Consider the following 16,773-nt stretch of genomic DNA (forward strand, 5'->3'; position numbering starts at 1 on the left):
ATAACTGAATAATGTATAGGCATCTCTGACACTCTATAAAGATATATTTATTAGAGTACTTCCATCTGCATGTCAATCTTTTCTTATTTTGGTAACCCTTGGTGATTGATCTGAGGTCTGGGAACAGCCTGTCAGCTCAATTTGCCCAGGATGGCATGCTAACACTCACCCATTCATGAATTGGGCCTTGTAGGCTTGTATGCCTTGAGTTCAGACGCCAGCACTCCCAAAAATGAATCGTGGAGTAAGAAGATGATGGTGACACATGTGTTCCTTTTCTGTGAAAGTCCTGGGTGTCAGGTATGAAGTGGAATACATATGCAGACATACATCCTGTGTAATCAATGTAATCAATGTTTTATGTTCCATAATAGTCAATAAAATAACAGGTTAATACATGAATAAAACAAAAAAAATAAAATAACTACACTGAATGCAATATGGAGTCAACATATATATATATGTATATATATATATATATATATAAATCATATATGTAAATTGTACATGAATAGGATGTTTTCTAATGGTGGGGATCTAATTCAGGCCCAAGGAGCAGACCTGAATTTCTTGACTTCAAGGAGGCCAACTTCCCATTCCCACACAGTGCAACAGAGTTACCAAGACATGAGTTCCAATCCCAGTCCTGGCAGAAAAATGGCACCTTTGCAGTATGTGAGGCCCAATTCTTAGATATTTCATTATGCCTCCATTTTATGAATGTGACTTTTAAATGCTTAATAAAGAATTAACTAAAATCAATCAGTGTCCTATAATATAATTGTGTATAATTTTATCCTAGAATCATTCAAGAACTGCCCATTCAATCAAAACATACATGACATTCCATTGGTATTCATATGGATAGGAATGAGTTCCTTAGGATCTCCTGCCATTTGGAGGTGGCAGGACCAGGATTCCAACTGTGGGCTCCAGCTCCTGCCACTTCAACCTTGGGATAGGGTACTTACCAGTCTGTCCAAGAATATCAACAAGACAAATGATTAGGCAGGCAGCAGTGGGTCTCAGCAGTCCTCCTTGATACTTACAAGGCTGTGATGGGAGGATCATGGTCAAACTCATCCTAGGCAGGAATGTCCTTGAGTCGCCTGTCCAACTTCAGTGTCAACAAAGCCAGAAGCCCTGGGTTCCAGTGTGGAGGGCGAGCCTTGAGCAAAAGCAGCTCACAGACTGTGCCCAGATCCTGAGTTCAAGGTCCAGGTCTGACAACAAACAGACAGACACAACAATCTGTGCAGCCATCCAGCTAAATGAGATCACCCTCTTGTCTCAAACTGAATTGGACATTGGTCCCTAGGAAAAGGGCTGGGGGAGCTGCTGTCTTTGTGACTCCGCCCATGCTGCTTTCATCACAGGATTCTGGCCACACCCCCATTCTTTCATGGTTCTTTCTGACCAATGGGATACAAGAATTGTGGCCACGCCCACATTTCATGCTGCCCAGTAGCACCCGGATTCCCTCTATTAGTTTACAACACTACCAGCAGTTGAGGAAGGGAGAGGTGGCTGAGTGGTGAGGAAGAGACTCAAGCGACTTTGGAGTATAGTAGGAAATTGAGATGCCTGCCTACACCCCGGCTTCCTCCCCCCTTCTGAAGGTGTGGGATTTCAAACCTCAGCCAATGGTGCACTGCCAGCCCACCTAAAGCCCTGACCTGGTCCCTGGCCCTGGTTCTCTACTCTTGGCCCATGTGTTTGCAATGCCGATGCCATTGCTGCTTGCCCCAACTGGAGCAGCCTTCAGCAGCTTCTCCCAGCAGCAAAGGTGAGTGGCTGCCCCCAAATCACCACTACCCGGGGTCAGACACCCCTCTGGGGGCACCATGCCCACCTGCTTGTTTCCTCTCCCTGGCTCTGAGGAGCCACCTATCTGTCTTGGGCATTTCTGAAACAGAGACTCAATATATGCTCTGGCTGGACTGGATCGAGGTCCTCCTATCTGGGACAGGTATGCTCCACCAGGCCTGGTCCTCTGTAGATGCGATGGTAGACATGTAGTGCCACGCTCAGTTATCGATTTAGATGGATTATCCCAAACTTTTAGTCCACAGCAGCCGATTCTTGACCAGAGGTGAAGCTCTGCGTAGGGCCGAAACCATCAGACCTCATTCTCCTCATAGGATAGTTTTGAGGAAACAAGGGATTTATACAGAGGGATCCCTGGAGCATGGTTTGGCACAGAGGGAGTGGCCTTCAGAGAAGGTTCTCAGCAATTCTGTGAGCAAATGATAGGAAGATACCCGGAAAGGGTTCAGGTGGGGCCAGTTATTAATTGTGCAACAGGTGGGGATTATGAAACAAAACATTTCTCTCTTTCATCATTACCCTATCCCCATGAGGAAGGGGATGCTTCACTGTGTTGAGTTTGCAGCTGGGGAAGCCGAGGCACAGAGAAGCCAGGGGAACTACTTATGACTTCAACTTCACTACCATGCTCCCTAGGATAATGGGTACTATTCAGTCCACTTCTTGTGGTAGGTAGTCCACTTCTTGTCAGTTGTGTGGCTTGAAGCCTAGGCATGGGCGCTGTTCCTGAGCTCCTCAGGCAAAGGCTAGTGCTCTACCACTTGAGCCCACAGCACCACTTCTGGTTTTCTGATGGTTCTTTGGAAATAAGAGTCTCATACACGTTCCTGCCGGGGCTGGCTATGAACCATGATCCTCATATCTCAGCCTCTGTGTAGTTACGATTAGAGTTTTGAGCCACCGGCACCCGACTTAATTGTAATTCTGACTTTTCTCTCTCTCTTTCACAAGAACTAGTTGAATGGGTGCTGGAGAAGGGGGCCTAGCATCACCATGTGGCTGGAATCCAAGGTGACCCTCTCATTCTGGAGGTGGGCTGTGGGTCAGGAGCTATTTTGCTAAAACTTTTGAAACAGCTCCCTGAGGTAAGCCCCACTGTGCCCTGGCTAAACCATGAAATTCATTGTCCATCCAGCCTACTGGGCTTATTGTATTGTATTGCTTTCTACATCATTTTCCAGCACCTGGCTAACCTTATGATACATAGTTATGGAATGAAAATGTAATGCCTTCTTAAGAAAGTCATTTAGGGCTCTGGGAATGTGGCTTCATGGTACAGTGATTGCCTAGCATGCATGAAACCCTGGGTTCAATTTCTCAGTAGCTCATTAAAAGAAAAACACTGGAAGGAATGCTGTGCCTCAAGTGGTAGAGTGCTAGCCTTGAGAAAAAAAAAGTAGCTCAGGAATAATTACTTACCCTTGAGTTCAAGCCCCTGGACTGGCAAAAAAATTATTAAATGGAAAATAAAGAATGCATACTTGAAATTTATAATTGCTCCTTCCATACTGACACCTGAAAATAGTCCCTAATTCATGTACTATACTTATTTTATGATACTGTGTTGAAAAAAGCTTTGTTCATTAAGTCATAGCAATTAATGGCAGGAATGTGCTTAGATGTCAACTGAAGATTAATTCTGCAAATTCAAGGATTCCAGGATTTTGTGTCATCACTGCTAATCACAAAGTGAAAAGTAGTCTAAGTGTGATTTTGAAATCTTTTTGTTCAGTTTTCGCAAAAAAAAAGGCAGAGGCTAATTAATAGTTGTGAAAGAAAATAAGGAATAACTCCAGATGGAAGGAATAAACGATAGTAACTAATGCATACCAGAAACTGGTCTAGAGAACCATTTTTGGTTATTGAAGAACTAGTTGTCAACTAGGCTTTTCCTCATTGCCTTTAGCATTCTAAATCTCTTAGGCTAGTTCTTAATCTCTGCGTGATAAATGTATCTCCATCTATGCTGTTCTTACACACCTTATCTCCTTTGTTTTCTAAAAATCTCAGTCTTTCTATATTTCTCTATGAACATTTCCTGATAATATATAAACCTATACAGATGTCACAGGGTGCTAATGTAAGTATCCCAGAGCTCATGACTCATTAATGTAACAAAATGGAAAAGGAGGACATGTTTACTGCTACCTCAATTTTTCTGAAAAGCTGCAATGTCATCATTTGGTTAATATTTTCATTCTTTGTCTACACAGTGTCACTCAATGCACATAAATGCAAATATGAAATGGGTCCTGGTGGTTTACACCTGTAATCATAGTTACTCAGGAGGTTGAGACCAGAGGATTGTGGTTCAAACCCAGCCTTGTCAGGAAAATCCATGAGACCCTAATCTTAAATTAACCACCAGAAAATCGTAAGTAGTGCTGTAGCTAAAGTGGTAGTGTGCTCAACTTTATGTGAAGACCTGAGGGACAGTGCCCAGGTTCAGAGTTCAAGCCCCACAACCAGCAAAAACGTGAAATATGACTTTAAGTTTCCTCAAAAGGAACTACAAGATGAATAATCTTCCCAAGAAGACAAAATTAATTCCAAAATGATTCAATGCACCTACTTTTGCAGAGTTATGTTATGGATTCTTTGCTGGACATATTCTCTAAAAACAAATCGTTTAACTAGGGTTAAAGGTGGACCTATTGCAACAATGAGATGTGCAAATCGTTATGTCGAAAAACGAACTTTACAACTTTGGTGTGGGAGGACAATGGGGTGGGGGAAAAGGGGAGTATGGGGAGAGATGGGAAAGGGAAACAAAGAAGAGGCAACGATGCTTAATAAGAAATGTACTCGTTATCTTGCCGGAGTAATTGTATCTCCTCCCGTACGGTATTCTCACAATAAAATAAAAAGAAAAAAAGTCAAATATTAGCTTTTTAGCTTTACAATAAACTTCATCTAATATTTCTTGTTTGAAAAGAGACGTCTATACAATTGATGTCACTTGGCTTTCTTACTATCTTAGTTAAAAGCCAACCCTGTCAGGAGAGTCTTTCAAACTCTTATCTGTAATTACACAGCAAAAAAGCCACAAATGGAGTTTTGGTTCAAGCAGTAGAGTACTAGCTTTGGGGGCAGGTGAGCAGGAAAGAAAAATGTTCAGGGACAGGATCCAGCCTATGAGTTCAAGCCCCATAACCAACACAAACTAAAAAAAAAAAAAAAAAAAAAAAAAAAACAAGCAAAAAAACCCCAGATATTTCATTGTGACCCTCTTTAAAGGAGTACTGGTCTGAGAAGAGGCTCCTTTTGCTGATCATACTCACTGGATGCTTTTTTGGAATCCTTATTGCTCTGGAGAATTTAGGACTAAACTATAGGAATTGATAATTGACTCCTGCAACAAGAGAATCATCTCAGGGGTGAAATATCCATCATAAGACACTTTAAAACCTCCATGTCTTTGTTTATTTGCAGTAGAATGTTTTTTTATGCGGGGTGGGGGGGCAGTCGTGGTCCTGAACTCTAGGCCTGGGCGCTGTCCCTCAGCTCTTCAACTCTACAACTTGAGCCACAGCACCATTTCTGGCTTACTTTTTGCTTATGTGGTGCTGAGGAGTCGAACCTGGGCCTCATGCATGCAAGGCAAGTGCTCTACCACTAAGCCACCTTCCCAGTCCCTGCAGCAGAACATGTTTAAATCAACGTTATTTCCTTTTGTTCTATGCTAGCCTTCAAATGGCAGTTTATTTCTCTTTGTAATACTCTCAACTAGACGTTTACAGAAAAGTTATACATGAGTAAAAACACACACGAAAAAGTCAGGGACAGAGTTCCCTTCAAGCCTTGGGATTCTTTTTGTACAGTAAAAAGGAAAGCACAAGTTAACTTAAACTTTGTCAATCCTCTATGTTCCATTCCTCTCCTGGGATCAGTTTCCACATCCAGTAACAATTACTTACAAAAACAATCTATGGTGCTGCCTGAGGTCTAATGAATGTTTCTTGCTTCACCGAAATAACACAAGGACACCATCACCTGAGGTAACAGGTGTTTCAGAGACAACTTAGTAAAGAGAAAATATGAAATTATATTGCTTATAAATACATTATCCATGAGTATATTGAGTTCAAACTTTGGAAGTTCTCTATAAATTAAGGCGAATTTTAAATACGAAGAAGTTTCTCAGATCATTTTTTTGTGAGTGTCTGTGCTGCATATTATTTTCCAAGTGTACATGAGTTAACAGTAAGGAAACAATAGCAATAATAGGAGAAAGAGAAGTTTTGTGTTTAAGTGTAAGGGTTCAATACACTATAGAAGATTCTACAAATAAGACAACATTGAAACAATAAAGCCAAGTCCAGTATGTAGATTTATGAGAGTTTTATAGAGAAAGCATTACTCCTACATGGAACACGAAGTATGAGGCCACTCCCCTTCTAAATCACGCTTGCTAATCACGCAACTTTGTAGAGAGTAGAATGGAAGCATAATTAAGTTTCCAATGCAAATCAGATATAAGAGCATGAAATTAATTAGAAAAAATCCATCCTGAGAGAGCAGGGATTATACTAATCATGAACTGTTAGATAAGATCACATTTTTTTCTTTCCTTTACATATATATATATATATATATATATATATATATATATATATATATATATATTTTTTGGTGGTGGTCTTGGCACTTGAACTCTGGACCTGGGAGCTGTCCCTCTGCTATTCAGCTCAAGGCTAATGCTCTATCACTTGAGCCACAGTGCCACTTTCAGTTTTCTTGTAGTTAATTGGAAAAAGAGTCTCTGGGACTTTCCTGCCAAACTGGTTTGAACCCTATCCGAAGATCTCACCACCACCCAGCTTAAGATCACATTTCTAACAATGTACACTCAGCATATGTAATGTGCATGTTCATCTATCTTTATATGAATTCTTGAGTTAAAAATTTATGCTACAGCTTAGCCTTTACACTCACAAAATGTTTTGTAAGTTGACACTACTGGAGAAATAAAACTTAAGAATGTAAAGGAGTCTGGGAAGTACAGTTTTCATCCAGCCTGGGCAGAACAGTCTTTGAAAAACTATCTATAATTAACCACCCAAAAGCTGGATTGGAAGAATAGCTCCAGTATTGGAATACCAGTCATGAGCAAGATTACTGAATAAGAGCTTGAGGCCTTTGCATACATACATTCAGACATACACATACATAGAAGCACTTATATTTGCACACACAAATACACAAATGAAGCAGATCTCAGAATATGTAGAAAAGTTAGAAAACAATAGAAAATATGTCCTGAGTAAGACTACAATCAAGTGATCATTTTTAATGTTAGAAAGTCCTCAAGTGAATTTCTTCAAAAAAGTTTAAGAATATTACATAGATAGGGACCAGAGATAGTAAGGGAGTCAAGTAATCATTATTACAGGGATCGGATCCATGGAGGAATGAATCAGAGAACACTGCAGGTGCATCTGAAAATGTTCATATCCTGTGTCAAATGTTTGACCATCTTTCAAAAGAGTACATGAACACTCTGAGCTGTCTAGTGGTTAATATTACTGGAGATGTTCAGAATTGCTATTCTGTATCTAGATTAAATAAAACAAGAAATTATGGAGGAGCAATGTGATACAAGGCTAGAATTCTAACACTCAGACTAAGACAGGAGATTAGATAGTTTAATTACACAGTTATACCTTCCCTGGACCAGATAGTATAATTTTGTATTAAGAAAACAAACCAAACAAGAAAGGAATACAAAGTTGGAAATTTGGGCTAATTTTGTCATTATGTTTTGAGAAGTTAAGTTTGCTATTGAAATGCAACTCATGTATAATCTTCAGTTGTATTTTAAATGCTCTCATTACAGAACATTCTTAGATGCAAAATGGCTCATGATTCCCATCCAAAATTTGAAAAAGTAAGTAATCATCATTGTTGTAGATTCCAAGGAAAGGATGAAGGATTACAAAAGCTTAAGCCTGGAGAAAAAGCAAAGTTATTCTAACGTAGGACTTTGTAGATCTTGCTAAATTAGAGTTTAGATTTAAAATAAATATTTTGGTTTTGTTTGTAATTTCGTATTCTAAAGGATACTACAAAATTATTTTTAAGTAGAGAGTTTAATGGACAAATTTACAAATGTTTCTTGCATTCTATTTGCCTAGAATATTCTTTCATGAGAGTTATAATTAGAACTCAGTTAATAGATAATCCAACAGTTCATGTATAAAATGATAATGTTAATAATGTAGACAGAGTTGCCAACAAATGGATGAAATTAATTTATAAATTTAGAAAAAGGGAAATATTTTGTGGCTTTGGTATAACATGGTATGAAGAGAATAATTGTGTGACATCTTCTTTCTTCCACCTGTATGTAACACAGGAAGCAATTTCCTTAATTACGTGCCTCTGTATACAATGAGAAAAATGCTAGATTTGGGAATTGTTTTATTTTTGTTTTTGTTTTATTGGTTTGTCCTAGGGCTTGAACCCTGGGACTGGACACTGTCTCTGAGCCTGTTTATTCTCAAGGCTCCTGCCCTACCACTTCAACCACAGCTCACTTTTGTCTGGCTTTTGCTGAGAAATTTATTGGAGAAAAGAATCTAGGGAACCTTCCTGCCTGGGTGGTGTAGTAGGAAGACCCCTACTCAGGCAGACAAGCCCACCTAGTCATCCGGAGTGACAGAGCCCACCACAACAAAGTTGTTATTAAAGAAGCAACTTTATTGAGAAGGTTCCTACACTGACCAGCAAGGGCCACACCACAGGATGGGGAGCTGATACTGCGACCCCCAGTGGCCTACGTGCTTTGGATTTTAAAGGTAAAAATCACAAGGTGAAGCCTGGTCACGTAGGCTTCCAATGAGATTTTCACGCACCCAAAAGATTGCAGTCATACCAGACCACACGTAGGTCGCCAATGAGATTACACTTTGTCATATAATGGCTGCTTAAACCAGCCTATCACTTTTGGTTTTAGTGACTCACAAATTCAATGGTAAAGTGGAGCTTAAGGTAAACATACACAAAAGAGTTTAGTGGAGTTTAACGTAAGCATGTGAAAAAAGGCAGAGTTTATAGTAAACTTGGGATGTTGCCACCATGCTAGCATGAGCTGGATTACTGGCTATCTGTTTAATCAGTCAGTCCTTAACCGAAAAAAGGTGGGTGAAGTTGTTAAGGGGAGGGGGACCTAGAGGCATTCTTTTCATTCCAAGAACTGGGCTGGTTGGAGCCAAGGATTTTGTTTTTTTTCTATAATCCCTAAAACAAAAACAAAACCTATAAAGAAGCTGTCCCAGCTGGAGTCTCCTCTCAGGGCCTAGTTCAGTGGGCTTTGAAATGTAATCTTCCAACCTTAGTATCCTGATTAAGTATAATTGTTAAAAAGTATAAATATAAATAATATTTGCAAGAATACCAGTGGAGGAAAAATGATGCAACCCAGTTTATTGTGGTGTTCTTTCCACAACACGGAGGGCATCACATTAGCAGAGTTGCAGTGTATGTTCACAATGGAGATTAGCTATTGTTAATGTGAATTAAGGGAATTTTGAGGTGCACCCTATAAGTTGGAAACTGTTGGTGTAGGATGACTTTATGGCATAAATCTTGTGATTGATGGTCATAGAAATAATAGCTTAATCTGAGAAACAACTGCTACTCTTGAAGAATTAATTATAACATACTTCATAGTTTTATCCTATACTAGAATGTGGCTCTTTTTTTGTTCACTTCTCAGTCTGTAACACCCCATTGGAAAATGCATCTATTGCAGAATTACATAACATGCAAACAGGTATATTTTGAATCTCTCAGGTATGGAATGTTCAGAATTTGAAAATGAGTAGTTATTAATCATAGGAATTTTGAAGAACACATACATCCTATCCTCTTAACAACTTATTTACTTTTAAAAGTTATGGGTTTCCATAGAATTAAACTGTTTTCTGTTTTAGTATAAGAAAGTACTAAATTTATTCTATTTTCAAAATATTGGCAAGTATATTGTGAAAAAATTGTCTAGTTGGATATCATTCAAGTTGATTACCCTCTGATAAAGAAGAGGTAAATAATTCAAATTAGATGCCAAATAATACTGATTTTTAAAAAAGTTACTACATAAAGAATAATATTTACAATACCAAAACAGTACAATTTTATTTCATCAGCTTATTTTTAATATTTAATTTTAATGTGAAAATGATGTGAAGTGGGGTTACAGCTATTGTAAGGTAGTGAATACATAACTTTTCAAACTTGTTTTCCCCTCTCTAATTTTTCTCACAATTTTTCCTTCACCCCAATATCTCTCACAAGTTGTAATGTACATTTCCAACTTATTGTCTTGTGAGTATTGCTATTGCATTGGTTTGCCCTTTGTCATTTGTCTCGCCATTTTGTTGCTCCTGTTCCTTTCCCTAATTAATGTAAATGTATACACAATACACAGGGTACCAAAATCAAACACAGCAGGGGATAAACCATAGGGGGAAATCTCAAAGAAAATAGAAATCACATAGGACATCAAAAACAACCACAAATAAATATCTCTCCATATCTTGGAGTTCATTTTGCTCAGCATCAGCTTATATGGTCATATATACGCATAACAAATCCACTGGAAAATAATAGTTTCATGGACACTATATGATGAAAACACATGTTAACTGTTTTTGATGGTAAAGGTGGAATTAGGATTAGTGAATTCACGATACTGATAAAAGAATTTCAAAAGAGTTTTAAATTTTATGACAGGTAAATTTTAATTGTTCAAACTTTTTAACAACTTAGCCTATCAAGATAATTTAAAATTGCCTGAGAAAATGGGCTTTCATGCAAAGAAATCCATGGAGACCTAGCTGAGAGGGAGCAATGTGGGTGAATATGGCTCATTTTCACACTAAACAAACAAACATCACAAACCTTGAAGTAAATCATTTACGTTCCCTTGAGAATTGTCCTTACCCAGGAAATGTACTCTCACTGTGTGAAACAAGGTTGCAGTGGAATTTAAATTCAAAGTTCTTTAAAAAAAAGACATCAAAATTTGTGAATTGACATTTAATTACCAAACAATAATTCTCTGAAAAAGAAGGAAAGATATAATTCAAAATCACTTGACTTTATTAAAAGTATGAGAAAAGAGTAGTTAAGAGAGATGAGAGAAACCATAGAGGACTGTTTTCTCTCCAGTGGTGTAATGGGTTCTTGATCTTGTTTCTTCCATTCTATCTTCACAAGCTTTCAAGTGTGGCTGAGGAGTGGAGTAACCAGTTCAGACAAAGAATACTCACAGAAGAAAATATTTGCAGTACATGTAGATGATTTATAACCTTTGACAGTCTATTTATATCTGTTCAAAATTCTCCCCTACCCCAAACTGCATTCTTTGAACAGCTTTGTTTGCTTTTCCAAAGACTGCCCTTCATTAACTGCTTAAAATTTTGTGAGGTCATACATATACACTATAGATATTGCTGTTTGGTTGTGATTTTTGTGTGTTTTTGTTTTTTAGTTGTGTTTTTAACTGAATTTCAAAAGGTTGTGCAAGTGTGTAACAATTAAATATGTCCATCTAATTGTCAAATGCTCCTGGATCAGAGTCTCTCCTTCTATCAATCTGAACCAACCCTTTCTCCAAAATTTATTTCAGATTTACCACTTCCTTTATTACATGTGTACATTGAGTATTCTAGCTGTACTTGCCCCTTTTCCATTTTTCGTTCATTTTATGTCTTTATTATTATTCTTTTCTGCTTTCGACTTCCTGATAGTCATTCTGTTAAACTGTCTGTTAATAATTTGAAAGGTTTATATAGATTCCATGGAGTTTCAATCCTGCATATACTTGAAATGCAATAACAATTTGCAAGACTGGAGACGTGTAGCACCTAGACATGGTTTTATTCTCATCTTTTTAGAAGATTAATCTTCAACAAGAAAGTTTAAAAATCGCTTAGAATTTATACCTAACTACCAGTTTTTATAAATGGCTTTGTACAATGGTGTGTGATTATTTTATTTTACATGGGATGATATTTTCTACTACCTATAAGTTTTGGAAAAAGAAGAAAACTAATATTTACTACTGTAGAGGAATATGATAGAAATAGAAGACAGATTTTATGTTTGTCACATCTCTAATGAGTACCCATATGCAAGACTTAAAGTCATATTCCTTACTATGTTAGACAGATAGGGAAAACTTATGATAAGGCAACACATGATAAGGCAACTATTAGTGACTTTAAAATGTACCTTCCTATGTGATGAAATTTAATTTATTAGCTAATATTTGGATTTGAATCATGGAAGGCTGGTCTATTTAACACATTTCTGGAAGGCACCTACTGAACAACGCAAATGGTGGGAGATACTATTTCTACATTTTAATCAATGGTTGAACTTCCTTGGCATTTATGCTGGGTAAATAAATCATCTCTATTGTAACTTGATTCCTACACTTGAAAAAGTTTAAAGTCACTATTATCTACTTGTCAAGTGTTATTTTGGTGAATAAGATTTTTAAAAGTTTGTTTGAAAAGGAATATACTTTCAGAAGATTAAATGTAGGTTATCATTGGTTTGAGAATGACAACATTTTTATACTACAGAACTAAGTTTTACTGAAGTACCAGTGTTTTGAAGCACTAAGGATCTTCTCAATTAATGGTTTTCTAAATTATTTTTGACTTCTAAGTCAAGTTTTCCTAGCCTTGGTAGAACAATTATGGATCTATCATTCCAAGAATTATTTTTGGCCTACTTATGCTGGACTGAAATCTTTCATTTATCATTAGGAGAGGGGTATAAAAATAATTTGTGACATTTGTGATTTTGTTTACTCATAAAGCTTGGTCATCTGGTCATCTGTAAATTGAAAGTTTGAACTATAGTACTTTCTCTCATATTTTGTGATCTCATCTTTCATTTTAAGTTGCCTTACATTTCACAATTGCTTACTACTAATTCCTACAAGGAATTAGGGCCCTGAAATATTGTAGGAAATTAGAAATTGAGATGGGTCTTTTCAATTACTTTCCGTTAGCATGTTGCATGGGCCAAGGTCAGAAGTCTTGCCCTTGTTATCTGATGATGCAGATAACTGGGACCTGGTATCCTCAGACCCGTGGGTACTACAGAAGAATAATAGCTTTTACACATTATATCAGTAAAATTTGGGTATAATCAGTAAGAATGCTTCAGAAATATGGAGAAAAACACTTTGGGTCCAGCGAGTTAACACAATAAACACAGCAGCAGTGTAAAATATCTTATAGATTAGAGAAAACAATACTGTTTTTTTTTACTATGTGAATTCAGAAGACCTAGAACACGTAAAGGTATCACAAGTTTATAACTAAGACATTGCTTTGATACTTTTTATATTCTAATATATATTCTAAACCTAATTATTTCTATTCCAATTTATTTATGGGAATAAATTTCAATTTATTTGTCAAATTATCAATTAATTCTCGTAATTCTAGAAATTTAAGATCAGCAGGTAGAAATATAAAATATATAAGTATTTATAATATAGGAAATTGTTATGCATTGTTCTGTTGTGGTTAGGGTATCAAATGCAACTCTGTTTTAAAGTAATATTACATTTTCTCTACCTCAGTTTTTGGTAGAGTTAGACCTAAAACTTTACCATTTGTAAACCTGGAGGCAAGAGGAAACACTGTGATTAAAACATTATTAATTTAAGGACTAATATCGAGGAGAAACCTATGGACTTCTCCAGGAGCTATGGAAATATTTGGTGATAGAAAGTCAGTACTGTAAGTTCCTGCCTGTTTGGATGGTAGACAGACCAGAATATTAGGTAATCATGCATATGAATAATTTTTTCATCTTCCTGACTTTAGCTACTTTGAAATGATAGGTATAATAAACAATTATATTTTGATAAAAATACCTTCTATTCTGAACATTTCAGTCTGAACTGTTAATCTCTCTATGAAACCTTGTAACTAAGATTAGTTTTGTCCAGTCAGACAATCTATGCTGTCAGGGTAAGATATTCTCGTTGGTCTGTTCCTACATGGAAGAAGGTAAAGGGTCAGGAAGACATTTGTATCAGTGAGACTTCTTTGCGAAATTTTAAGCTGCAGAAGTTTAGAAGTAGCTCTTAAGCAAGGCTTACTTTGAATCCATTAGCTCCACAAAGGTAACTCAGTTGATAAATAAGTACTTGAAATTCCATGACCTTTGGACTTAGCTATAAAGGCTTCAAAATATGATCAAATTAAAAATGAAAACGACAAAATAGTCATTGACAAAAATTGCAAATGTGAGCAATCAACCAAACAATATAAGTTTTTGCCACTATACACAGAAATTTAGAGAAATAAGATCAATAACATTTTAGGAACAATAAGGATTCCTTTTTACAAATAGGCAACCAAGGATATATGCCTGTATAAAGGTTGCATCATTAACTACTTAAATTTAAAGGATACTACATGCTTCAGCAGCAGGTCTACCCAAGTGAAAAAAATACAGAGATTAACATGGCACTTGCAGTAGGATGATACAAAAATTCGTGAAATATTCCATATTTTTCATTCTTCAAATGCAAGAAATGAAAAAGTTATGAAAAAGTTTATTACAAAAATACAAGTGTAACAATATATGTAATTCATAGAATTAAAGGTTAGTTTGACATCAGTGTATTAAATCTTCACTTTAGAAAGGCCCTTACATAGCATAACCTTTACAAAACTTGAAATTAGATAACATTGTCATCTTATTCCAAAGAAATAAAATCCTGTAAGGACCTAGGAAAAAAGGAATCTTAACTTTTTCTATATGGAATGTAATCTGAAAGGACACATTTATTAATGAACCTATATATTATAAAAAATGTAGACTTCAAAGTATTATATCTAGAAAATAATGAAATAGATTATGGACTTTATACAAACCTAGATATACTTTTTTTCAGACAAGCACCAGGAATAACTTTAGTTTCTATACTATTCATTTCAACAGATAAGTTAAAATTAAAAAAAAAAAAACCACAAACTCTTCAGAAATCATTATAGATGCATACAAACAACTCTTGAATACATTTTGACATCAAAGTGAGGCAATTCACATGGAAGAATACCATGGAATCCATGAATTTTTAAATTAAGATATTGCTGTTGCTTTTTATTATGAAAATATTTGTAGGGACACAAAGGATGGAATGGCACTTTTGAAATTTAAGAAACTTAACCAAACCATTACTACGTAGGAGAATAATTTGTACAGCCTTCCACAACTTCAAAGAGGTAGTGATACATACTTATCCTTTTGCCAATATCAAATGCAGTTTCTTCCAAGTTATTCTTCAGACCCGGTTTGAAAAAATGGTTCAACAGAAGAAGATACAGCATATCTTTGCTATTTCTGTTCCCAGCAGCAAGATGCAAGGGGATCAAGAGGCCTTTAGTTTGGGGATTGGTATCTGCATCATGATGAAGTAAGAAAAAATCCATTCTGGTATTAATCCACATAAAAGTACTATGCAGGGGTGCCAAGCCATTCACAGTTATTGCATGAATATCTGCCTTGAGCTGCCAACTCATGGACAATGTCTACATGTCCACTCTAGGCTTCCCGATGAAGAGGAGTATACTTATCCTCATCCCTGGTATTCATATGAGAGGCCTTTTTGAAAAGGAATCTCCGCACTGCAGTAAGCCCAAAGAAGAAATTTGCTTGCATTCTTCTCCATTATTTTCTTGCAATTGATACCATTCCTCACGTTTTCATCTAGTTGATTGTCTTCATCAGAATTGCCTAACCAGAGACTTCGAGTACCAGTGGGAATGAGGTGTCCATGTATTTCCCCAATAGTTCACATTGGTTGAACTGGTCAGAAAAATCTGGTGAATTTCCTACATGTTTTTTCACCATGATTTATTTTCTCTTTTTTGATTTTTACTATTTTAAATTATTCTAATTGGAGAGTAGGTAATTGATAGAGAGCAGAGGAAAGACTTTCCTTTGTATTCAAATGCACAGACTGAAAATTAGGACCAGTGATGTCTTCATGTGCAGATTATTCTAGGAATGAGAAAATAGGAAACTACGTAATATGATTTGAGAAATACAATGATATAGTGTAAGAGAAGTCACTATTCAATATATGAGCTTTAAGAGATTTCTAATACATCCATTATTTATTGGCACTCAACATTAGAAAAAAATGTATAATGCAGTAGTAAAATAGAAGTCCTTTGCTTGACTACTTAAATACCTTGTTTTTTTGTTTTTTTTTTTTGTTTTTTGTTTTTTTATTGTGAAAATACTGTACAGAGGGATTAAAATTACATGGGCAAGATAGTGAGTACATTTCTTATCAAGCATTTTAGCCTCCTCCTTTGTTTACCTTTCCCATCCCTTCCCAGCCTCACCTAGACCCCCACCGAATCCTCCCCCCTCCGCACCAAAGTTGTAAAGTTCATTTTCGACGTGACAACATGTACTTATCATTTTGGCAACGGGTCCACTTGTATCCTTATTAAAATGACTTGTTTTTCCCCTCCCCCTCCACAAATTATACCAACATCAAAAACAGTGAAAGCAGGGGTTATCCTATGGGGGAGGGACATACAAAGCAACAAAGTTATAATCTTATAAATACGTAGGAAACAAATGCATGAAAGAAAAAAAAATTAAATACGTATCTTAGGGTTCATTTACCTAACTTCAACTGATCTGACCTTTTCTGTTGACTCATACATATACTAGATATTGCAAATAAGAGAAACCATGGAACCTATGGGAAACTATGTTTCCTTGGGCTTGGATTACTTCACTTAATATAATCTTTTCCAAGCCTTTCCATTTCCTAACAAATGGGGCAATGTCATTCTTTCTGACGGAGGCATAGAATTCCATTGTGTATATATATCACATTTTCTTGATCCATTCATCTACTGAGGGGCATCTGGGTTGGTTCCATATCTT

At 36.5% G+C, this 16,773-nt stretch overlaps 1 pseudogene; it reads left to right on the plus strand.

Moving 5' to 3' along the window:
* The first annotated feature begins 14,276 nt into the window (after positions 1-14,276).
* Positions 14,277-14,376, plus strand: LOC138828779 (U6 spliceosomal RNA; annotated as a pseudogene).
* The last annotated feature ends 2,397 nt before the right edge of the window (positions 14,377-16,773 follow it).

The sequence above is a fragment of the Dipodomys merriami genome, unplaced genomic scaffold (assembly GCF_024711535.1).
Source record: "Dipodomys merriami isolate MVZ:Mamm:240054 unplaced genomic scaffold, mDipMer1.0.p SCAF_1637, whole genome shotgun sequence".
Lineage (NCBI taxonomy): Eukaryota > Metazoa > Chordata > Mammalia > Rodentia > Heteromyidae > Dipodomys > Dipodomys merriami.